At 39.4% G+C, this 25315-nt stretch overlaps 1 long non-coding RNA gene across 2 annotated transcripts; it reads right to left on the reverse strand.

Moving 5' to 3' along the window:
* Positions 1–47: 47 nt before the first annotated feature.
* LOC113999340 lies at positions 48–25287 on the reverse strand. Of its 2 annotated transcripts, none has more exons than XR_005563823.1 (3): positions 25032–25287; positions 22949–23103; positions 48–157 (listed from the first exon to the last, which is right to left on the reverse strand). It is a non-coding gene; the product is annotated as an uncharacterized LOC113999340 (long non-coding RNA). The 2 variants fall into 2 exon arrangements; XR_005563822.1 differs by lacking the exon at positions 48–157 and adding an exon at positions 22007–22547.
* Positions 25288–25315: the final 28 nt, after the last annotated feature.

A 25315-nucleotide genomic window follows, 5' to 3' on the forward strand; every position in this document is an offset into this window, starting at 1 on the left:
ATGGATTGAAATAAGAATAATTTACTGGAAACAGAAATTTACTGGAAACAACAATTTACTGGAAAGAGTAATGTGGCTTGGTCACACCGCCTCCTTCTGATCTGGGCCAGAACCAGGACACCAGTTCTTAAAGCCACTGTGTTTAGATAGTATTGCCCTGAAAAGGAAGAACATACCTTAAAATCTTTGAATTCTGTGTAGGGCAACAAAAACATACTGACTTTTGTAAAATAAAACAGAGGGAGTATTACATTAAATACCTCATAAATTTTCACAAGAGGGTAGAGCCTTTTTAAATTGAAGTTACTGATTCTGACATTTCAGATCATAACTACAGAACCTGGAAAAAAATGTAAATGTTCTTGTCAGTGCTACAAGAAAGATTACCCTATGCATTCTTGTGCAGAGATACATGGTGGCTCCACACATGCATACATTAACCTCAGTTCCAGGATTTCAGGTCAGCTGGGCTATGGGTAGTTAAACATTAGGCCTAGCGTTCTACAGTGTGCAAGCCACATCCACACTTCACACTTTCATTTTCATCGTTAACAGAGAGGTCAGATGCTGCGATCATGCCTGAACCAAGTGTTTTGCTTCCAGGGAAACGCTAACATAGTTTACTGCTGAGCATTCTGGTGTGGTCATAGCTCCAGATTTTTTAAGCAGTTCTTTCCCCTTCACCCCAGTGTGAAACTGGTAAAAAAAACACTTTTCTCATGCAATTTTATCTACATGAGTGTGTCTTTTATGTCTGCCGCATCAATTGCGTTTATGAAATATTTTAGAGAGTTGTGGCATGTAAGTCATAGTTCCTTACAGTCTGAACTACATTTATTGGTTCTCAACAAGGTAGGGGCATCCTGAGGAAATGAGAGGGGTAACGGAAATCTTCCACGGACCAGTGTGTGCCCTTGATGACTCCACTGAGATTTCTTCACTCTGGAATTACAGGTGCGCTATCTAGAGTCAATGCTGTGTAACTCTCTTTTATTTTGAAATTTGTTCTTTTATTTCTATAGTATATTGTTTTTATCTCCCTTTCACCCAGTTTATTTCCTGCGTATTTCTTCATCTAGCTTGGTTTCCTATCCTATACCTTCCTATTTTTGGTTGCTAGAGGCTCTTTCTGCCTTGACCACTTTCCAGCATCTGAGCTCTGTCTCGGGCAGCTAGGACACAGTGCACTACCTGATCACACGGACCAGGGCCAGAGCTGCAGCCTAGTACAGCCCTGTGCTTCCTTCCTCTAGCCTTAGACCATGAGTTATGAACTGCTCTTGGTCTATCAGATCTGGGAACAAGGAACTTGGAACTGTGGCCTGTGATCCTCTTCCCCTTTTCAGTAATCCTAGAAATCAGACAGTACACTGACAGCACCTGTCTGGATTTTCTGTGAAAATCCTAATACAAAGCATGTTGAGCCCTTTCCTATTTTAATTCTGCTTTTCAGACACTATTTCTAGAAGACAATGATGAATTCCTGATCTCTGATTTTCTCTGTTAACAGAGCTCATTAGAGCAACCTTGCAGTACCAGACACCTGACCTTTCTTCTTCCTGACATTTATCAGTCACTCTGAAGGTGTAATCTGTTTACAGCTTGTGAAAACCTATTTGCTTCATAGGAAGCTGGTGTCCTTGATCACAGAATGAGGGCACACTGTAGCACCTGGCTCTTTATGAATCTAAAGGGAAACACAGGAGCAATGCCACTGACAGATAAATGGGAATGAGAAAAACAGGTGTTTATAATGATGATGAGACCATGGGAAAAAATTGATGCCTCATGAATAAAGTAGATAGCATTCAGGAAGTTGGTAACTAAACCAAATCTATCAAATGAGTCAGATTTCCATTGCGGTTATATATGTTATATATGTGTAATATATGTTATATATGTGTAATATATGTTATATATGTTTTGACGGCAAAAGAGCTTCTGGAGAATCTCTTGCCTCAGATGTAGTTGTAAAGGCTACAAAGAGCAACCTCAGTTCAGCATTTGCAGATTAATCAAAACATGGAGCATCAGATTTTCACGTGACCATTCATACAAGAATGAATTTGGTCCCTCCAATAGAAGAATAGAAAAGATAAATGATTAATACCATGTTCTTGACATAAGAGATTACTTCTGGTGTTTCTACAACATGGTGTCAGTTGCAGACCATAAAAGAGAGGAGGCCTTTTTATGTAGTTTCTGGATAGAAGAACAAGATAACAGAAGTTGTACCCATAGTTGCCACAGTTTACCTCTTGACTCCTTTAGCCATGATGCTTCTCAGCAAAGTCTCCTACACAGGTCTTAAAAGGACCCAGTGGACCTTCTGTGAGGAAAGGAGGACAGTAATGTCCATTTCAAGTTCTTTCCTACTCAGACATTTGGCCTTCTTGACTGTTGTAACTGGCTGCTGTAGAGTGTAGATAATGGCTGTAGTAACAGAAATAATTAATTTTGTTTCAACACTTATGAAAAGAGTTGACAACTGTTGCCTCACCAAAACAGATGTTTTCCTTTCACTCATTAGGCAGGGTGAAGGAGCAGAAAGGATGGATCTGGAAAGGTCTTTCTTGTCCAGGATGAGGCTATTTGTTGCCTGTTTCCAGACCTGGAAGTCCATAAGGCCTGTTAGCCTATTAGAGAAAGTATGCTGATAAAAGACCCCTGATGCCTGTTCGTAGGGCTGCAGGAAGCCAGCACCTCTCCTTGTAGTTAGGCTTGAATATTTTCATCATTTAATTTGGGAAACTTAGAAGTGAGGGGGAATCACAACCATGTGGTTATACAGTTTAAATCATTTAGTCCAACATGCAACTCCTGCTTTCTTCTCCCTTCAGTTAGACTACACTTTCTACATCATATTTTCTTCTATTTTCTGTGCAGTTCAGACTGGGAGATGCAGTTAACTTCCAAATGAGGTAGGTTATGTTAGGCTCTATACTTCTGCCCCAGCATGAGAGAACATTTTTCACTGAGGAAGCTGCATTTCAGGGCTGCTAAAGTTGCCTTTGATTAGTACCTTTGCCTTCTAGTGGTGAATCATGCTGTTCTTCCCTCCTGTGAAAGCTAATCTTAGTTGATGTTTTGGGACAAATACCTTACAACTGCAATTATTCACTAGCAGTGAACTCAGTGCCTTTCTATTTACAGCAAACTTCCTACACTCTGTTGTCTTATGAGAGATCTGAACTTAACAGAATCACAGGGGATGGCACCGTACCCTTCTGTGTTAGAAAGAACCTAAGAAGAAAATTATGTGATACAGGAAGCAGCGAGGTGGGAAGGGGCAATGGAATACTCTGGCATAGAGATGTTCAAGACACACATTTTCTTATAAGGAGGTGAAAAGGACTCTGAAGCCATAAGAAGCAATGGGCCATTCATTATCCTCTCACTATCCAAACTCAAAAAGTTCTATGTTCCAGATTAGTTGAACACCTCTTAATACACAGCATAACATCATCCTGCTGGAGAAGGGGAATCCATCTAAGAAAGGTAATACCTTGAAAGAAATGCTGTCATGGTCAATAATTAAGTTGAATGACTGTGTAAACATAGATAACTGTGTATGCCAAAAAAGCTTTGCTTCCTGCTGGGAAAATTATCAGTGATTAAGGAGTGCCTACACCTCTGCTACAGGGAAGCATAAAACCTATTTAAATGTGTGCAACGAAAAACAAGACTGAGAACCAGAAAACAATCAGTTGCTCAGGCTGTAGTGACAGTGGGATCTATCAACTTCATTTAGAGGTTTGTTCAACACTCTACATATCATAGACTTACAGAATGGATCAGGTTGGAAGGGATCATAGTGAGTCATCTGGTCCAACCTCCCTGCTCAAGCAGGGTTATCCTAGAGCACATGGCACAGGATTGCATCCAAGCACTTCTGGAATATCTCCAGTGAGGGAATCTCCATAGCCTTTCTGAGGAGTCTGTTCCAGTGTGCAGTCAACCGCACAGTGAAGTTCTTCCTCATGTCCAAGTGGAATTTCCTGTGCATCAGTTTCTGCTTGTTGCCTGTTATCCTATTGCTTAGCACCACTGAGAAGAGCCTGGCTCCATCCTCTTGGCACCCTCCCTTCAGACACTTATAGATATTCAGGAGGTACTGTCTCTGTTGTCTCTTCTTGAGGCTGAACAGGCCCAGCTCCCTCAGAAGAGAGATGCTCCAGTTCCCTAACCATCTTTGTATTCCTCCACTTTACTCTCTCCAGGACCTCTATGTCTCTCTGTATCATAGATTCAAGAATGGTTTGGGTTGAAAGGGACCTTAAAGATCACTTATTTTCAACCCCTGCCATGGGCAGAGACACCTCCCACTACACCAGGTTGCTCAAAGCCGCATCCAACCCTGGCTTGAACATTTCCAGAGATACATTTGAGTATTGCTAGATGCTGCTGTGTTCCATGAGTGAGTTATTCATATATTTTTCCAGGTTAAATATCCTAAGATGGCAATACAGTTGGAAGACCTAATAGCAGCAGAAGGAGAGATCCCCAGTTAACATATTTGTGCATGGCACTGGCCTCCAGGCTAACAAAGGTTTGCCAGCACTGGTTTGGGGCATATGACTCCACCCAGCCCATGGGACTATCATGAGTTGGTTTGACTTCCAAGAAACTATACCCCAAATATGTCTTGATCAGATTGTGCAATGTGCAATATGAGTAGGGTGATTGCTTCTCCAGAAACCGTGTCATCCTGCTTTCATATCTTGCTTCTGAGTCAATCTTAGTGTTACACTATCAGATTTGTTTACTTGGTCCGGGATAACAGCTTGTTAAAGAAAAAATTTATTATATTCTGTCTTCACCATTAGCTGTTGACGCAAGATGCAATCCTGAAGTTGCTTTGCATTTTTATACAAAAGAGAGAAAAGTGGCAGCAATGGAAAAGGTGCAACTTGGTCTTCAGACTTGCTCATTTTGTGTTACTAAGATATTTTACTTCCTGAACCTAAAGATCTCTGTTGTTCACCATTGTATACCACACTTGTGGGGATTACTTACAAGGAAACTTAACATTATAAAGGAATGAAACATATTTCTAGCAGCATTTAATTCACCTTGATGGGTAAGAAGTAAGGAGAAGAGCCGTTTCAGTGAGGTCAGCCTGCTCTCCACCAGTGAATATAAGATTCTGAGAAAGTTTTGGTGGTGGGCAAATGGCTAAAAATTGCTCATTTTTCTTCCCTCTACACTTCCCGTAAAGTACCATTTACTCCTTAGCAAATACCGTTTATTCGTCTTTAGAACTATTCTGCTCTTCTGGGTTCCAGATTCCCATTCCTATGTATTTCAGGTGCTATTGGGCCTAATAGGTCCCAAGTTTAGTTCTTTCCAGAACGTGAAACCAAAAGTCAACCAAATTATAGAATACAGAATCTAGCAGCTTTTTCCCTTTATTTTTATTAATATGCTACAGTCACTTATAAAGCAGTGCACATCCACTTTGATGAATATGTACCTTCTGGATGGTCAGACAAGTCTTAATCCTTGCCCAGGATATCAGGAAGCAAGGTAAAACACCAGTGCTCTCAGGCAAATTGCTAACAAGTTTGTTTGAGTGTCTATATGCAGGAAGGTCACATGACTTCATGTTTGCAGTAGTTAAATGCTACCAGGCAGAAATTGAAAGGAAATTCTCTATAATTTCTGTAATTCAAAACAGCTTGCAGCATTTGCTGCCAGCACAGATTGTTCAGGTTTGGATGTTGACTGAAGGATTAAAAAATACAAGCTATGTAAAATTGATCATTAATTGATGAAAAGGACTAAATGTTTCCTATGGAAGGCAAAAAACATCCACCTACTTCCTACATCACTCCCACTGTAGCACCACTTTCCTTGCCCACTTACTTTCCCATTCCCAGGCATTTTACTACAGCTGCATCTTGCCCTTTATAAACTGCCCTTCTTTTCTATCATTTGGCTGCTTTAATAGAGAAATTGCAAGTCATACTGGTTTGCAACAGCCCCTGCGATGTATGCAAAAGAGGAAAACCAGGATCAGAGTCACATGTTTGTGTTTACTTGTAGCCTAGGAAGGGATTTGAACTCAAGTTTGTAGGAGGAACAGGCGTATCTTTTTTGTTGTTGCAATTTACAGTATGTTTCAAAAATTGCCATGGCTTAAAGACTGATGTTGAATTCATGCTTTCTTTGATAAGAAAAAAAAAACCCAGAACCCACTGTCCTTGTACAGGTCTGAAAGAATGTAAAGCATAGCATCAAATGAAGATCTTTTATGTAGGCAGGCAAAAATAAACTGCTTCCTTACTGTTTGCTAAGATCTTCTGACAAAAAGAGGTACGCCTTTTATGAAAAACTGTTCCCTGCTTCCAAAAGAACTCTGCATGTGTTCTTGTTTAGTAGCTCAGGACACAAATTAAGGTGGGTTAAGACTTACATTTTGCAAATTGTTCTGTATTTGATCATCTATGGTTAACCCTGACCATCAGAGCTGCACTGCTAGGTTAGTGAAGACACCTGTGAAAAGTCTGGCCTGTGTGTTTTCCTTGATGCTTGCAAAAAGGCACTTCTGAGTCTCTCCGGAGGGAAGGGATAGCAGTATCTGCCTCAAAGAGCAAGGCTGCTCCCCTGCATGTCCAGTCACGGTAGGGAGGTATTTGCTATTCCAAAAGTGCCCAGAAAGTAAAGCACAGCAGTGTAGCTAATGTTCCCCTTCCTCATAGGTCTTGCCAGTGACAAGAGAGAAAATCATCTTTCACAAGTTGAAATCTGACAGTAGTTTTAAGGCTGACTATATGATCAAGTCTCAGAAAGTTTCAGCTCTCTTAGTAAATGATTTCTGCTGTGGAAGGTAGTTGTGGATCCCACTGTAGATTTAACAGTCACAAAAAAAAGATACCTGGATAGCAAAATATATAGACAAACTGTCCATGACAAGTCCCTGACCTTCTTGAGTGACGATTTATCTTAGAGATTCAGAGCTGTTATTTTCTTCTCTGTCTTGCTGTGCAGTATTAAGAAAAAGTACATGCTAATGCTGTTTGACTGTTTTTAAAGTAGAACAAATACATGAAGAACAAATATAAGTCCAAAACACTTCCTGCAGTACTGTTGATACAAAGGGAAAACAGTCATTGGACTATTACGAAGTGGCAACTATTGTGTGACTATTTAATCTATGTCATACTGAATATTTATTTCCAAAATCTAAAGCAAGGCTCTACAAAAATGACAGAATTAGTTCAAAATGAAACAGGATTCAATTCAGGTGATTTCAGACATACTTGGATACTGAAAATCAATTGATACAATATTCTGCCTACTGTCAGAATAGAATGACTATTTAGTAGATTAAAGCAATCATCTAGATCATTATTATCAGTTGTTATTATGTGCTTACCTGGGCTCTTCCAAAAGATACTGAGTGTTATTTTTGAGTAGCTAGATTTTCAAATACTGTATTTCTATGCATTTCATTATATAAAGATTTAATTTGAAGAAAATAAGTACATGAAATAAGGTAGTTTTAACACTTTTTCCTGAGTGGAAGTCAGAATAAATGAATAGAAAGGAAACATAAGGACAAAGGCAGGTCAATCCCTACTAAGTGGTGAATTATTGCCCTATAATTGTTGCATTTGGTAAATAGAGCATTTAATTAATAAGCCTAATGTAAAAGTCGAAAACTCTTACATAAGTACAGATTTATTTTATACTGTTTGAATTCAGAAAATCCTTTTATTAGTAAGATTCTGAGAGTAAGCCTGAATCAGAGCTCACTGGAGATGGAGGATTTGCTTTTAAAAAAACAGTGCTCTAACCTCTGCGCATTAAAAAATGAGAAAAATGCAAAAGATTAGGAGACTGTAATACTCCTAATCCCATGTTTTTAACTACTCTGTCAACCAAGGAAGAGTTATTTCTATCTAAACCTATTGTATTTTCTACTCACTCTGCCTCCTTCTGTTTGCTCACAATAAAGAGTTCTTGCTACCTGGACAGAATGAGTCCTTTGCTCCTTTGGTCCCTGTCTGTCTTGTGGACATTTCCTCTTTGCTGGAGGGAAGAAAATAATGTGGAGAATCAACCCTCCACTCATCCTCTTTTGAGACAAAGAGTCTGCGCAACCATCAACCGTAAGGCTTCTTGTTGCAAGCATGAAAGACACCAGACACTCTTCTTCACTTTCAGGCCCCTCTCCTGAAGATTGAGATTATTTGATCCCTCGCCATTCATTTAGGCTGTTATTATAAGGTGCCAGCTGTGCAACTCTACCTCTGCATGTAACTCTACTGTTGAAGATGGCAGGATTATCAGTTTCTATCAGAGAAGATGCCTGCAATTCCGTTAGTGTTCGTGGACACGCATTCTTTCAACTCCCTTCACAAATCCTTGCTTTGGAGAATGAATATTCACTTAATTGTGTCAAACTTGTTTCAAAAACTTAAAAGACATTGAGGCTGAGTTAATTTACATTTAGACAATTTATATTCTCTTCTGACTTATTGTTTAATCCTTTTTTTCTGTTTTCTATGTTGTGCACTCTACACTGATAGTCAATACCCCATCAAATTTAGTAAATGCTTAAATTCTGGCACACTAATTGTCACAAGAAACAGAATAGTACTGTATGTGAGCTAGTATTTAGGTATACTTATTTATTTCTGTTTTTTTGAGAAAATGAGTGGCACATATATACAGGAAAGCACAAGTTACAGTTTTTCAAATTCGTTAGTAGGGGCATTTTACATAGGTTCAAGTATTGTCCAGTGAGATTTTTCAGCACAGTTTGACAACAAATAGTGAAATATTTGAGAGACAATATACTTTCTTCTTCTGTTGAGGTAAGATAACTTTTCAAGAAAAGTGAAGCTGGTAGCATCTTTTCCCCATAAAACATGCTTATTTTTTGATCTCTCAGGAAAAACAGTTTCCTGCAATTAGAATGATGGTAAATTTCCTTACAGATGTTTTTTCCAAAAAGTGATAGTGGAGTGGGGCTTATTCAGAGTTTTTTGTAATTCCTTCTTATCACACACCTTCAGTTTTAAAATAGGCAAGATATTTTAGTTTCTTCCTCCTGGAAACAATATCATGTACTGTCATCAAAGAGATGATCAGCTTGTTTTCAGATACACATTTAAAGCAGACAGAGACACTTTTCTTACTCTCACAGAATTTCAAGAGGCAAGTTTGCTCTCCGTATGAGAAGTATGTCAGCAGCTTGTGTCTGCATAAGATACCACTGGTACAACAATGTATGCTGGCAAACATAGCATGTTATTGCATAGGACCGGACCAGCACTCCTAACATTGCCATCCTTCTCCTCCAAGAATTCTTGCTGTATTTATCACTGTCCCATGTCCTGCTTCCTCAAACACCAACCTGCAGTCTTCAGAGTTATCAGAGGATATCAAGTAATGTGTTCCTTTACTAACATTCCTTGTCTTTAAGAGAGAAGGTGCCATATTGGGAAGAGTATTGGTGGCAGTAAGAGTGTAGAGAAACACTTCCTTTCTGTATTTCATTTCATAATGGAGTATCTGTTTTGTCACAGATACTGGGTAAATTTATCTTACATCCAGGATGCTGAGAAAAAAACCCCAAAACAACCAACCTGGAAAATTGTAAGTAAGCATGGTGTGATTAAAAAAAAAGTTGCCTTGCAATGAAACTGCACAATCTCACATGTCAATACCATAAGAGAAGATCCTTTGTCTCCTGACATGCTTTAGAAATAGCCATGAAAGAGATAGTGCAGTTCCATCTATTTCTGGAGATGCAACAGCATTAGGGATTGTTCCAATATTTCAAGGATTGGCTATAAAGAAAATGAAGACTCCCATTTTTACAAGGAGTGACATGGAAAAGACAAGGGGTAATGGGTACAAGTCAGTCCTGGGGAAGTTCCAATTAGACACAAGAGGAAAATTTTTCACAATGAGAGCAGTCAGCCATTGATATAATCTCCCCAGGGAAATGTTGGATTACTCAGCATTGAACACTTTTAAGATTTAGCTGGACAAGGTACTGGACTATCTTGTCTACACCATGCATTTGCCAAAAGCTGGACCTTGAGGTCTCCTCCAAACCTAGCACTCTAAGATCCCATGATTTAATTAGGTAAACTCCATCTGCCTACACAGGTGAATTCTTCTCATAACCTTCTCAGTCCTTCACTTGAATCCAAAGAAGCATTTACATGTGGCTTGCTAATGAACACTTCCATTGAAGCATACCATTAAATAATTGGAGCTGTGCTAAAAATTATTCTGTTATACGATACGCATTCTGCATAGTAACCAGGAAGCAGTCTCACATGAATCAAAGTTTGAGAACACTGCCTCTAAAAACTGGCCTGACTGATTAATGTGTGTTGCTAGCAGCTTTCATCTGCTTGTAGCAAGGTTGTACTTTGATGTCATACTTTAGTAATGTGTGGGAGAAGAAGTGTATTCCCTTTATTAATGTTGACAGAGACTGCTGACTCCAGAAAAAAACTCCGATGAGAGAAATAGCAGGTAAAAATATCCTTTTCTTAAAAACTCAAAAGGATTAAATAACTTTGCAACATCTCAGATCTTCCAACCTTTTTTCTGGAAAGCCAGAAAGTGAAAATTACAAAGAGGAAAACCCAGAACACAGCCTAGTAAAAAGAAAGTTTGTGCGTGTATCAGGGAGTGGGGAGTACCACAGGGAAGCCACAACCTGCTTCCACCTTCCTGAGCCGTGGGAAGGGCAGTGCAGAGATCTGAACAGGTTGTCTATAAACCATGATGGTTGTCCAGCTTCTCCTGTGCCATGCTGTTCACTGGCACATGAACAAGCTTTTGCAATGTGCTTCTCGAGCCCATTAAAAGTTCCTGGCTGGGTGGATGTCCTTGCATGGGTCTTTGCTAGCAGAGGGAATCCTCACCAGGCTCTGTCCCCACTCATCCAGCTCAAAAAGCAGGGATTAAGCTTTACCTGAGTAATTAAAGCCTGTGTCTTTTCATCCTGGAAGACTAGGTGAGATCTGCTCTTGTTTTTTAATCATGTCTTTGCTGTTGTACATGATGTCTTAAAATTTATATTATATAAAACTGTAGTATAACTTGCTAGTACTTTTAGTTTGCTAAGTGCCTTTGTATTAGATTCCTAAAATGCTGTTTAATGTTTCTTGTCAAGAATTTAAATGGAAAGAGGTTTTAGCAAGGTGAAAAACACCTTATCTGCAGAAATGTACTCAGAATAAGACATAACAGGGTCACACCACTTCATGTGACCAGTCAAAACTACTCAGAGCCCTTGAAGCCATTCCAAGGAAGACATAGATGATGAGGAAGACGAGGGTTGAGAGGAAGTGATGGTTGTTTTGAGACCACTGACTCAAATTTGGGAGGCATGGCGAGGATGGTCTGATAGGAGGGATGGTTTTGGGGATGGGTGTAACCAATGAGGTAACCTCCAGATATTGTCATTATATAGTATTATAAAATTGCACAGGCCTATGCTGTCAGTGTGTGCAATATATTTTGTGCACCTACAGCGCCTCAATTAAAGAACTGCTTTTTGCCTTTCTATATTCAAAATTGTCCAGAGAACTATTTCTTCAATTCTAGGCAACATATCCTGGCTAGGGTTACTGCAAACTGCCGTGGGAACCATTTAGCTTTGTAAAACACAGAAGATGTACACAAAACAATGACAGAAGGTGAACCACATTGTTGACCATCATGTGGCACTTTCAAGGATGGTAGTTCTTCTGGCTTAATGATAGCAGCAGTAGCAGAACTTATGGAAATGTGTCATTTCACAAGATGGGTGACACAGAGCAGAAACCAAGGTAGCAGAGGCTTCTGTCTGGCAACATCCTAAAAGTTGTAGCTGTTCTCCGATCATCCTGACATAGCATGCCTGGAGGTAAGAAAGCCTTGTAAGCATCTGTCATGAGAGCAGAAACCATGGCACCATTAACTGTGGCTGCATTTTATCAACACTTTGTATTCTGGCCCATTTTTAGCTTTTCCAAGTTTAGAATGACCACTTGGCTCAGGCACACCTCTTGGCTAGGCATTTTGTCCTGTTTGACTAAAAAAAATTATTTTTGGAGTTACAGGCTCCTTTTTTACCTGGATATTCCTTTGTAGTATTCTACAAGAGGTTTTCTTCTACATATAATTGCAACAACATCCTACCTCTCATATCGTAATTCATTGTTTACTAGACAGATGCAAGGACTAAGATGTTCACTGGGTTACGGATTTCTCCTTTAAAGATCTACCAGTCTCATACTGGCAAATGGAAAAAAACCAGCTTTGCCTTCAAGAGATATTATCACTTGAATTAAATTCTTTGTACACATCAATACAAAATGTTATCATGGCAGATCTACTATGGAAAAACCCTGCTGGACAGAAAGCAATTCAGAAGAGTAAGGTAATGTAAGTTCAAGAAAGGTCTGACATTATAGGGAGATGAAAGCCACACAAATAATTTGCCTTCATCACAAGTGCTTCTGCTCTACATGGTACAAACTGCTTTTTTGGCAGTAGCTTGAGCGTGAAGTCATATCTAGACAGAAGGACACAGTCTTACTTTCTACTTGTCCTGTCTCTGTTCTATTTCTGCATTTCAGAGATGACTTTATCATGAAATAGCTGTGATTTTACAGGACTTCATGCTGGAGTGCTCATCATCTCTCCTCCTGATTTGGGTCACAACAATGGGAAAAAAGTTAGACAAGACCTCATGAAAGAAAAATCGTTTGAAGAGCTACTTCCTTGCTGACAAGCAAACCTTGCTGTTAAGCCATGTAACTTGCACATATATTTGTGGAAAAAAGTAAACACTATCTATAAGCCCTAGCTACATATGGTGCATCTTCCCAAACTAAGACTTTGCTCTCAGACTCCCCACCCTTAAGGTCTCCTGCCTTGCTCTAAACTGTGACTCCAATACAATGTATGTTCCTCTTTCTCCATTTTCTGTATTTCCCGTTCCATTTTCTGTACTGCTGAAGTTGGACCCATCATACATTGTTTCTTCACTTCCAGGACCTGGCCTTTTTTTGATTGACAGGTTCCCTGTAACCCCCATGAATACTATTTAATTTCTTGAAAGCTGCAGACAGAAATATTTGCAGCCTTGCCCAGAGTCATCCTGGTACTTGCAGGGCCACATCCTCTTTCCTCTTCTGTGGATGCTGTCAAATGCAGCAGATATCAACAGGACAGCCCGGCCAGCCAGGGTAACAGAAAACTGCAACACATTACCTTGCAGTTGTGGCAAGCCTACCAAGAGCTATGCTCACCAGGCCCCACTAGAAAGTAACTTTTCCTTTCCAGGCATGTGGCATATCTCATGAGAGAGGATCCAGATATCAGAAGAACCTATGTTAAAAAAAGAAAGCTGGGGAGAAAGTAGTCAAAGAGTAATATTTCAAGCAATCATGAGCTTCTCTTAGACTAGTCCTAGCAAAGATGGAAAACAGATCTGAAATAGACCAAAATTAGGGAATGCTTTGTTTTAACTGCATGCATAGTTTCTTTAATCACTGATACAGGGCTGCTGTTACCTTCTGTATCAACACTAACTTTTATCTTGGGTTCTCTTTCTCAGGATTTTATGAGGATGATTTAGCATAATCTTTGCAATGGGACTGTGGAGTGGACCCCAAAAGCATTGAAAAATGTCTTACACTTCTTTAATGAAACAAATTTTTATATGTCTGCTTCACTGTGGAGAATGACTCTTTTAAATATGATGGAATATACCAGGTGCTATGGTATGTTATTGAAACTTACATTGCCAGAAGTTTGTAGTGTGTTGGTCAGAGTGACGTAACAAAAGCAGCTATTTATACTTTCAAGCCCTTCTTTCATCAGTAGCTTAATCACCTCCTACTTTTAATCAGGGTATTTATTTTACAGAGGAAGAGTATGTACAGGAATCTTATCTGAAGGGAAATCTTATCCATGGTCTGGATACAGGACTTGAATGGACCATTAGCAAGTACGGTGACAATACCAAACTGAGAGGTGTTGTTGACTGAGAGGTGCTTGAGGGACAAGTGCAAAGATCTGCATAGATTGGAGCACTGAGCACTTATCAATGGCATGAAATTTAACAAGAACAAATGCTGGATTCTGCCCCTGGGATGGAGTACTGCTGGACACAAGTATAAACTGGGAGAGGAGTGTCTGGAGAGCAGCCACTACACCCTACAGAGGGATCTGGGGGTGCTGGTGGGCAGCAGCTCAGTGTGAGTCAGCAGTGTGCCCGGGCAGCCAGGAGGGCAAACCCCATCCTGGGGTGCATCAGACACAGCATCAGCAGCTGCCAAAAGCGGATCATCCCGCTGTACTCAGCCGTGGTGTGGCCTCACCCTGAGTCCTGTGTGCAGCGCTGGGCCCCACAGTTTGAGAAGGACGTGAAGGTCCTTGAATGGTCCACAGGAGGGCAACAACACTGGTGGAAGGCCTGGAAGGCATGTCCTGTGAGGAGCAGCTGAGGACCCTGGGGTTGTCTAGTTTGGAGAGAAGGGGCTGGGGGGTGACCTCATTGCTCTGTACAGCTTCCTGAGGAGAGATGTGGAGAGGGAGATACCGGTCTCTTCTTCCTGAAGTGCAGCAACCCAGGATGGGAATAGTTCAAAGCTGCACCAATGGAGGTTCAGACTGGACATGAGGAAACATTTCTTTACCAAAAGGCTGGTCAAACACAGGAATAGGCTTCCCTGGGAGGTGGTTGATATCCCAAATCTGTCAGTGTTTAGGAGGCATTTGGACAATGCCCTTCATAATTTGCTTAACTTTTGGTTAGCCCTGAATTGGTCAAGCAGTGGGACTAGATGATCATTTTAGGTTCACTCCAACTGAAATGATTCTATCCTATCCTATCCTATCCTATCCTATCCTATCCTATCCTATCCTATCCTATCCTATCCTATCCTATCCTATCCTATCCTATCGAGTATTTTAGTCTTGAAGATTTAGGACTATTTCTAAGGATCTACAAAGGTGAGGGAAATATATCCATTGTCAGAGGGCTGAAATTTAGTACACAGGACCCCCTACCCCCACCTGAAATCTTGTGTATGTTTTCATAAAATTCTGGTTTAATACATCAAAATTGTGCAAGATTACCTTGAGTTATTTTAAGAGGGAAAGTCATCCACTCTTGTTCTTTAAGGTCAAATAGTTCCTACCCTAGGGAAGTATTTTGAAAAGCTCTTTTTGCCAGTTTTGTGACATTAATTCTGACTATAAAGATTAGAAATTGAAAGATTAGTAGGTGTTGCTTCTTTTTCAGCATAGTCTTTTTGCTTACACTTTAAAAAAAATTAAACAAGTAGAAAAAAAAAAGAACTATCTATACTGCATCCACTCTATATACTATATTCACTTACAGAGTGGGACCTGAGTGAAAAATTGCCCCAAATTAAGTACAGAGAATAAGGCTGGGGCAGGTGTGTCTGCATATTGGCCTGACTTGTCTGCCACCAGCTAGTCCTCTCCAAAGCAATATTTTGGCATGCCTTGGAATAACCATAGGACATTAACTGCTCTAAAGGGGATGCACAGGTGAACATAAACAACCTGGGAGGATAAAAGAGATTAGTTACATGGATTTAAGCCAAGCCATGCCTGCTGTCCTCAAGGCCAGAGAATGGTTCCTGGCCAATTTTATGTACTACTACAAATGTAAACAAGGCTTGGCTTGACAAAATAAAACCCAACTCAGGTTTGAAACAGTTACCAAAATGGTAGACTGCTCTCTCAGAGTTGTTCTGCTGCCCAGCTCCAAGTAATAACTTTCTGCCAGTCCTTCAGCAGGAACTCTGCAGCAGACTTCAGTCGCAGACTGACAAAAGCTATGTAATCTGTTCTCTGTATTACATAGTAGTTTGTTTTTAATATTCCAGACTGGCTAGCCTACAGCCTTGGGGAAACTTACTGTAAATTTCCTGAAACATAATATAAAGGCACTTTTGTTTATCCTCTACACTTCACATGAAAGAGTACAGGGAAGGTTAAAAGAAGAACCGTATGAACCAATTATAATGGTTACAATTGAAGGGTATGAGCATTTTAGACTGTTTATAGCTGATATCTTTCCCCTTTTAGAAACAGAGCTCTTTTTTTCAATTTGCAAAATACAGGTTAAAATTCTTGTTAGCTCGGAAAGATAATGAAATACACACAGAATGCTATAGGAACTCTGAGGGCTTTCATAACCTAGAATTAGAGCAAATCATAGGCAGCTTTCCACAGTCATTTGGTGCATTACATGTAAAAATTCTTAAGTTTATGATATATAATGTGTAGAATTTTTGTATGAGCATCTCCAGCCTTGATAAACTGGATATACAACAATTGGATATACTGTGAACTCGAGACCAAAGGCCTCAACTACTAGTTAATATGTTCTACTCAGATTCCATACATTTGGAATAGCAAATGATACAAGTAATTACTTGCCTCTGAAATATGATGTATGGTTTAATCAAAGAATATTTGTGCAACATTTACAGAGTGTAGTGTGTTATGGTCCAAAGCTTTTTGTTTAATGTTTTATTGAAGGCTCTTTAAGTGGCCAAAAAGCAATAAGACAATGAAAAAGGACAACTGAAATGCCATGGCAACATATCTTTGCCATTGGCAATAGTGGCTGACGATATGCAAGCAATTTTTAAACCACAAGAATACTAGAGGGGCACATTTCTACTATGTCAATCTTTTCAATAAGCTTGCACTCCTCAATAAACACATATTTTGAGACAGACTGGTTGTTTTCTCTGGCTTCATGTTGTAGTCTTTATTTCTTTGTATGCTTCATTGTAAGGTATGTTAATTGTGCTGTTAAGAGTGTGAAAGCAGGTGGCATAAAATACTTTAGGTGAACTGCAGATCAGACCAGGTAGCTTTTTAACAAATAAGTTGTGCCTCCTTCCTCATAGGACTTTGAGGAATCCTTAATGAAGTGAAACATCAAATGTCAAAGTCTTGCTTCATTAATTGCAACTTTTTTAAAGTGAAAAGCATGGGAATTCTGATAAGTAAGATTCAGGTTACTGGATTAGGTAGCTGTAGCTACACAAACTTGGGAATTCTTGGTTTTGAAATACAAACTTTGCTGTGTATCTCTAAAACTGCATCCTTCTCCTGGATATGAGTCAGCCTTAGTACATTTGATTTATTAGTCAGAGCGACAATGGGACTTCCGCCCAGGCAAGAATATCAAAGTATGCTTTTAAACTGTCCCCTTTTTTTATAATTAATATGTATTACTTTTTTCAGGATCTCCCACAGCAATTCTACTCTCAGAGTTGAGTGATTGCATCTTGAACTGTGGGCAGCTGATGAGGTCATATAATCTGGAGTCTTCCTTCAGGTAATTAATATAATAAATATGATATGATACAATATGTGATGTACTACATACACATTTTTTTCTTAATATGTCTAGGGTTTTAATAATCTTCTTTCTTATTATTTTGTTGGCTCCTTTCTAATATATATTTTTTGTTTATCTCAAACCAAGAAAATCTGTTTCCATATTTCATGATGATTCCTTAGAACTTCAGAGAAATTAGAAATTTCTACTACAGTTTGACCCAATACATAGCACAGATACAGCTGCTTTCCGTGTACAGGGAATACAGAGATTTGACCATGGCTGGTGCTGTCACTCAATGCTACCATGATATGAGAGCCCGTCACCGTGCCCGTGCTCACTCTATTCAGATTATGAAGGTTGAGGAAATTGCTGCCAGCAAGTGCTGCAGGCCAGCTGTCAAGCATTCCATGATTCTGTGTATTTTGCTCCCACTGATCACTGTAAGTGGATTTCTCAATGTATGGATTACTTGAAATGTACATATTCTGGCACTGGAAGTTAAAAACCAGTACCCTTGTTTAACCCCTTCTGAAACAACCTTGAGAAACAAACCTTAGGTAAAAGTCACATAATATTACTGAAATTGGTTTACTAGGACATGTATTCACTGAAGATTTATGTTGACAAATGGAATTTCTGTAGCATTTTCCACTTGCATCCAGACAGCTTCACTTTGAGGGCTGCACCCTGTCTACTGCAATTGACTCCAGGGATAGCATAAAGATACTGTTCTCAATGCTCTTTTTTGCACAGAAGAATGCAGGGCAGTGTCAGCGCTCCACCCCACAGAAATGCAGTTTTGTTCCTTCCTTAAATACTGATTTTCCTTCAAAACAGAACAGACTCAGTTAACTACCTTATTTGTGGAAATAAAAGGTGCTTTTTTTCCACTTAAATGCACTTAAAAAGCATTTTAGACTGTTACATGCATCCAGTTCAGTCTTTCCATTGAACTTATTCCTCTCTGCAACTAAAGCAGCCTGTCAGGTACCACATTTTTTTCAGGATAAAGAATACTAGGAAGAATAACTTAAAAGAGTCTTTAAGGAAGAAAAGGAAAGAAAAAGACAAACCATGACTCAAGGTAATATTTTCCATGGAACCTGGGAGGTGAAGAAAGTCAGCTGCCTGTGGTAAAGATAAGAAAGAAGCCCTTATATTTTAAGGTTTGAAGTTAGAACAGGTTTGTTTTGTTTGTTTGTTTGTTTGTTTTACCAAGGAAAAACATGGATTTCCACTAAAAACATTCCTCCTGCAGATACACAGACGAGTGTCTAAAAACTAGTATTTTCAGTGTTTAACAAAAAGATTGAATTTACTTCAGGGGAATCAGTACTTAATATCTGTATCTAATGCTCCGGTGACAGAAAATATCTGTGAAAACCTTTAATCTACTCTGCTCAGCACAAAAAAACAAGACTGCTACACTGTCTGGAGAGAGGTCTTCACACTATGCTGAATACAACAACTCCTCAGAAGCCTAAATGGTATCTCAGAGTATTTTTCTGCCTTAGGTTGTCAGGAAACCTACTATTATGCTTGTGTCTTTGTCACATTAACCAGGTAAGACACAGAGAGAAGAATACTTTGAAAATCATAAGTTCAGAATAATGACGAAACAACCTGGATGCTTGGTGCAAAGTACCATTTTTTCTCAATCCCAAACACACAGATGCATTAAGAATCATGTTTCATGTGAGACTTTCTGCCGCAACCTGAGCTCACCATTCTTCACCAGTGCTATTTGATTCCTGGCCTGTGATGTGCTGCTCTGCCACCCACCAGCCTCTTTATTTCTGAGAAGGAATAAAGTGCAGAGACTGCATAGTCCAAGACCAAAATGATTTTCCTACCTACATGAAATTGATTATTTGAAACAGGCCCACATGAAGCATATTTACAGCAAACAAAACATTATTTCAATGTGCCATCTGTACTTTTCCAAAATGAAGAAGTTTGTCTAAACTAAGTGTTGCTTAAGGAGTGCTTAAGAGGCCATCCAGCACTCAACCTGGCTGGGTCACACCTATCCTGAGTACCACGGGGCTGCTGAACTTATCATGCACTTTGACTCATATTTAAGAGAGATGAGTTTTTTCCACTGGCATTAAAAGGAAGCTATGAATGACCCATGCCTTAGATGGCTAAGACCATTACATATTTAATTGTGACCACATAGCTATCTAAAGTGAGGCTGCATATTCTAAAATCAAAACTTAGACATGGGAGGCCTTAGGTTCTACTTACCTCCCTATATGAGTTAATACCAAATGTGAGAAAAGGAATTTCCACAGGCTGGAAATTGCCTTTCCAATTTCGATGTTAATGTCTTAAGGCTGTGCTTTGCATGTTACAGACTTTGTATGTTGTCTTGTCCATGGGAGCACTAACATTCAGTAACAAAGCTTATTTTTGCAATTCCATTCCTCACAAGTTATTTTTTTGTTTTGAAAATGAAAATGATACTACTCAAACAGGCCTATTGTGCACTTAAAATGTTTTGAAAAGCTTCTATAGTTTTACAGAAAAACATAAAACCTCTCCCCCTGTATTAAAAGGAATTAACAGATCCACAGTTTCTATTTTAAGCTGGGAAAGAACATAATCATCACTGATTTTTATTTAATATAAGGCATTAATATGTTACCTCATATTTCCATGTTCACATGAAAGCGTGGCCTTTTTATAAAGGACATCTAATATTCTGCTAGGATTAATTACAGCCCCTTCTGTATCACATGTCCAGATAACTCATGGACATCAGATGCTCATACTGCCTTACCACCTAAGCAAGAGTGCTCATTCCTGAATTCATGTTCTGGTCATTATAGGGACAGTACTCTTAAATAGCATGAAAAGTACTGCTGATCTTGTCTTGCTAGATAGCCCGTACAGAAGGAAGAGAATAAGACTTACTGGTTTTGGTGGTGATCATCTGTTCTGAGCTGCTTGCACCACAGACCCATTCTGAGGTACAATACATAGTATTCTACTGACATTCTGAAGCAAATGTTCATCAGAATGAAATATTATATTATGTTTCATTATTATATTTTTAATATAGGATAGTATACTATACTAATAGTTTTGTTTGAGACAATGCTCTAGTTATCACAAAACAGGGAGAAACCTAGCCTCAATTAGGGCTCCTAATCCCTGCTTCACCCTGCCTGGCCCCTTGGACAGGTCAAGAACTGGTGCTGGCTGACTGGGGTCGCACTCAGATAACAACAAACAATTGCCCGTTGGGTCTCAAGTGAAAGCATCCTTCTGGCCAGTGTTAACAAGGACCTATGTCAGCTCATAATCACAGATGTAGTTACAACATATATTAAGCATTCATATTTCCACTTCAGCACAAAGAACAATTACTGGACTTTACCCAGTGACAAGGTCAGAGCTGAAACAACAGGACCACCATCTAAGGCAACAACAGACAGAAGGGCTTTCTCATTATAAAGGCCTTATAGGATTATTTGGCAAGTTTTATGTGTACAGCAGAAAACTGTAGGGAAGATGCCAGCAGGCAGAAGGAAACAGTTTGGTTCAAGAAGCAGGAAAGAGTAAGTGGGCTCCCCAGGGAACAAAATTATGTGGGTGTAGTGAACCATCTACTGAGGCTTGTTCTCCTGTGTTGAGAGAAGCAGGACATTTGTTTGATCTCGACACTTACTGCTGTTCCCCTATCTCTATCTATGACTGATCACACTTGTGTAGATACTGAGCTCACAAGTGTCTACAAAAGAGAAAAGGAACTAAATTTCAATGTTTCTGTTCTCTGCAGACTGAATCTACTCTTGCCTTCATTTGTCTATCTTCACTTGCATAATCAATTTGTCTTTTCAGTTCAGATTATCCTCAATTTGTGAAAGGAGCTGTCAGAGGCATAAGTACCATGGCTGCTCATATCACCCTGCCAATAATTATAGATCTGGATTGATTTCTGTGAATTGTGTGTCTTGGGCAAAAGTGAAAAGAAATAAACTAGAAGTATTATATTAGCCGAGACCACAGATTTTGAATGAAGCTGGTTGGTGCAGTAATTTAGATTCACATTCATTAAAAATAGCTGTCAAAGTCTTATGTCAATCTGTTAGCACAATGTTCAATTTGTCTTTCTCCTCAGCAAGGTTGCTTGGAAACAGGGAAATAGTTGGAGAAATCCGTTTGTGAAAGTGTGGTAATACTTGAGAAATCAATACACCCACTTTGGTTTTATTCAAAGATTTATAATCTCTGAGATAAAAAACCCAACAAAACAAACAAACAAACCTATTTCTAATAATTTTAAACAGATCTGGTGCAACTAGCAACTTGCAGATGGGTCTTTGTTAAACACACAGTGATCTGTCACTTTCACAGTTGTGGTGCACACTGGTATCTCTCTCCTGGTGCAAGTAACAATCAAAATCAAGGCAGAGTTTCTCTTGCAACACGTAAACTTAAGACTGAGGCCTTAGACTGGCTTCACAGAGAGAAATTAAAGCAAATTATTTTTAGAAGCAGAACCATGAAATTGCAGCATGAAGGGCAATAAGAGCATGGAAATATCTGTCCCTGGAAGACAAACAGAAGTCTCTTGGTCAGAGTAGCTCATTTAAATAATGCTACTGAAGACATAAACATCTAGATTTGTTGTCAGCTCATATACTGTTTCATGTCATGCACGATAAGGGTAAGGAGGCAAGAACAGGCAGGAACAGAGAGATGTCTGGGTCAGTTATATTAATTGGCCAAGGGAAGAAATGGACACGCAAGATTTTTCAGAAATACAGTTCCAAACTGTGAGTCTCTCATTTGACTGCGCTGAACTCTGTGCTGATGAATAATGGTCTTCAGGGAACACTTACAAAACATGAGCATCAGGCACTACAAAGAGCTTTTTGAGATAAACAGCTAGGTTGCAGGATTTCTTTTAATGCAGGGGATTTAACGAACTTTTAATTTTTTTCTTTATTGGATTATACAGAGGTTTAAGAACCCAATACAATCTTAATTATGTGAAAAAAAAATCACAAAGGCTATTCCCCTGAAGTTCTTGGGACACATGTGTGGGTTGAACACACTGCTTGATCAGGCTCCATGACTCTTTGCCAGCCACAGCTGAACCTGCTCCACATCACTCTCCACTCCCCGCAGTTGTGCTCCTCTATTTTCCACATTTCTCAGCATCTTGCCTTCATAGGCACTAGACAAAAATGCAGAACTGAGTATGCTCAATACTAAGTCATGAATGCAACAGAGGCGGCTGGAAAATGTTTCACTGTGGTCAGTTGCAACATTGTCCAGTCAGAACTTTAGGCAGATGCAGGTTAAACCAAAAAGAGTAGGAGTAGGAGAAGACAGTGCCTGCTGGAAGAGCAGGGTGAACAGTTTATGTTGAATAATTAATATGATACGCTTCACTATCCTCATTCTTTATAGATTGTCTGACAGCAGGCTTATTGTTTTCCTGTTAATTTTCTGAGGGAAAAAAAGATCCAGGTTGGTTTCTGCCAGTGAGGTTGTTTGCCATCAGTGGGGACAGAGTGAGCATTCACTATGCAGACTGATCAGCTGCACTGGTTACTTTTGACCATAAAAACATACCTGTTTTCTGTCACCTTACACGGAGAGTGACATTCTTCAAAGACTGGTCCTGCTGCAATTGAATTTTCTCCAGGATCCCCATTGACTTGAATGATATGAAATAATATCCTGCAGTCATATGCTCAAATCAAATCACTGCAGCACAGGTACTCACACTGAAAATAAAAACAAAGCCTCAGAGGAGTTTATAATCCACATGCATGAATTTTCCTGTCCAAAAGGTTACATATACATGGAGGACATGATAACAAAATGCATAGGTCAATTCCTCTTCTTTGTTAGATCTGAGTATGAGAAGTATAATTCACTTGTAGCCAATGGTTGTTTTACATTCATATATTTAACAGCAAAATTTGACACAAGGCAGGAAGGCCAAGAACCAATAACAAACCACCTTTCAGGTTTTGTGGCCTTCAGCTAAGCTAAAATGATTCAAATAATACAACATGCAATTTCAATAACCCTACAGGGATGCTGTTCATGAGCAAATGCAAATTATGGTGAATTTATGCATCTCTGGAGATTTACTCAAAGAGAATACAGAGATGATTGCCTTTGGTATGAATGAAAGCTGCAGTACTCACTGTGCTATACCCACTGTGCTATACTTAGCTTCTGTGAGCAAGACATGAAGAATGATGGCAACAGAAAGAATTGTTCTCAGGAGGGTTCCAAAAGAGTTGCTTCATGGGTGAATGCTCGTCAGAGAAGCTGGGGTATCTTCAGGGCAACTTGTCTCTATCACGTTCATCCCACAAGCATAAAGTATTGACCCGTACAACCCTATGGATGTAGGCCAAGGATTTTGGCAGTCTTTCAGTATAGGTTCTGACTGTACACAGTTTTCAAGAGCATTTAATTCATGGAGAAAATTCAGCAGCTCTAATATGGACACGAGCATATGGACTTAGATGAATGTAGCCTCTTCACTAGTGATGCATATGTTCACATGCTAAGGTGTCCAGGGATACAGGGTAAATTTAAAGCACAGGCAGGACAAGAAACAGTCATCAGGAAGTGATTATCAAGTCAAGAAAACACATGGATTAGAATGTGGGATTTTTTTCAGGCAAAATAACTTTAATTGTACTTTATTTACAAATTGCCAAAGTGAGGATCACTCTGGGCCTCTTTTTTAATCGGGTGTAATACTCCTAATACTTTAGGAGGTTGGGGTGTGTGTGGTGTGTGTGAATTACAGTCTCAGTCACCTGAGTTCCACCTCACTCCTAATCAGCTATCACCTCTTATGACCACTCTTTATAGTCTGCTTTGTTGCTCAAGGCTGGTGGGAGGGTGTGCTGTAGTTTACTCCCTGAAAGGTTCCATTCACCTCTCCAGAGTGTTATTACACTTGAAAACAGAGCAGTGCTAATTAATTTGAGACAGAGAAGTGACTACAAAGTAAAAGAATTTCTTTTCCGAAGTGCCTTGTCTTTGTTGTGATCCACAAGATGGTCTCCCACAAAAGGGGCCTTTCAGAGGGGCACTCCAACTGTTCAAGCGGAGGGCTTTATTCAGAGGGATCTTTAATTAGCAGCTGTAAAGAAATGGTGGTGTGGAAAGTTGCATAGAATACACTTGGGGTTATGATACTGAAGGCAAAGGAGGAACTTGAACACTAAGGCAAGATAACAGAAGAGGGATACGAGTAGGAAATTACAGATGAGTTTTCAAGATGACTTGATTGAGCCATTCACTGAAACTGATCTTTATACAACCTGCTTGACATTTCTAGCCCAGGCATTGGAAGTCGTGTGTTAAAAGGAAATTGTATTTCCAGGTATTTGTTAAGTGCAAGAGGTGCTTTGCTAATGGTTAAGAGATGCCAAACTTTACTAGCAATGTTAAGTTCAGGAGTCATAATTCGTTAAGTTTGCAACTCAGATATGCGTACATATATATATATATGTACAGAGTCTAAAACTCCCCAGGAAAAAAAAATCTTAGACGAGTTTCACAGACTTATTAGCCCTCCTTCCTTAGATACCAAAGAACAGCTAGCCACTGCATTGAGAGTTGGCCAAGTTAATGAAAAATTGCTTGTCAATATGAGGAAGCCCCATTAAAAAAATCCATTTACCTCAGGAGCTTGGGGGGGGGGGCCCTCTGCCGCACTGCGCTTCACAGATCTCTCCAAACATAACTGTACACATTGCTGTATTACAACAAATATGCAGAAACATATGTTCAGTTTTGAGTTGTCCATTTCATGGAAAGACAAAAAGGTAAATAGCATCTGGCTACATTTGTACATTTTTTTTTCTCTCTTGAAACTGAACAGTACTGATCTTGTTCTGATCTTGAACTAGGAGTTCAAAGGAGATCTAGAAAATAAGCTAGAGAGTCATTTACATGGAGAAATTC

Source organism: Pipra filicauda, unplaced genomic scaffold (genome assembly GCF_003945595.2).
Source record: "Pipra filicauda isolate LSUMZ 115617 unplaced genomic scaffold, ASM394559v2 scaffold256_size1097316_pilon, whole genome shotgun sequence".
Classification (NCBI taxonomy): Eukaryota; Metazoa; Chordata; class Aves; order Passeriformes; family Pipridae; genus Pipra; species Pipra filicauda.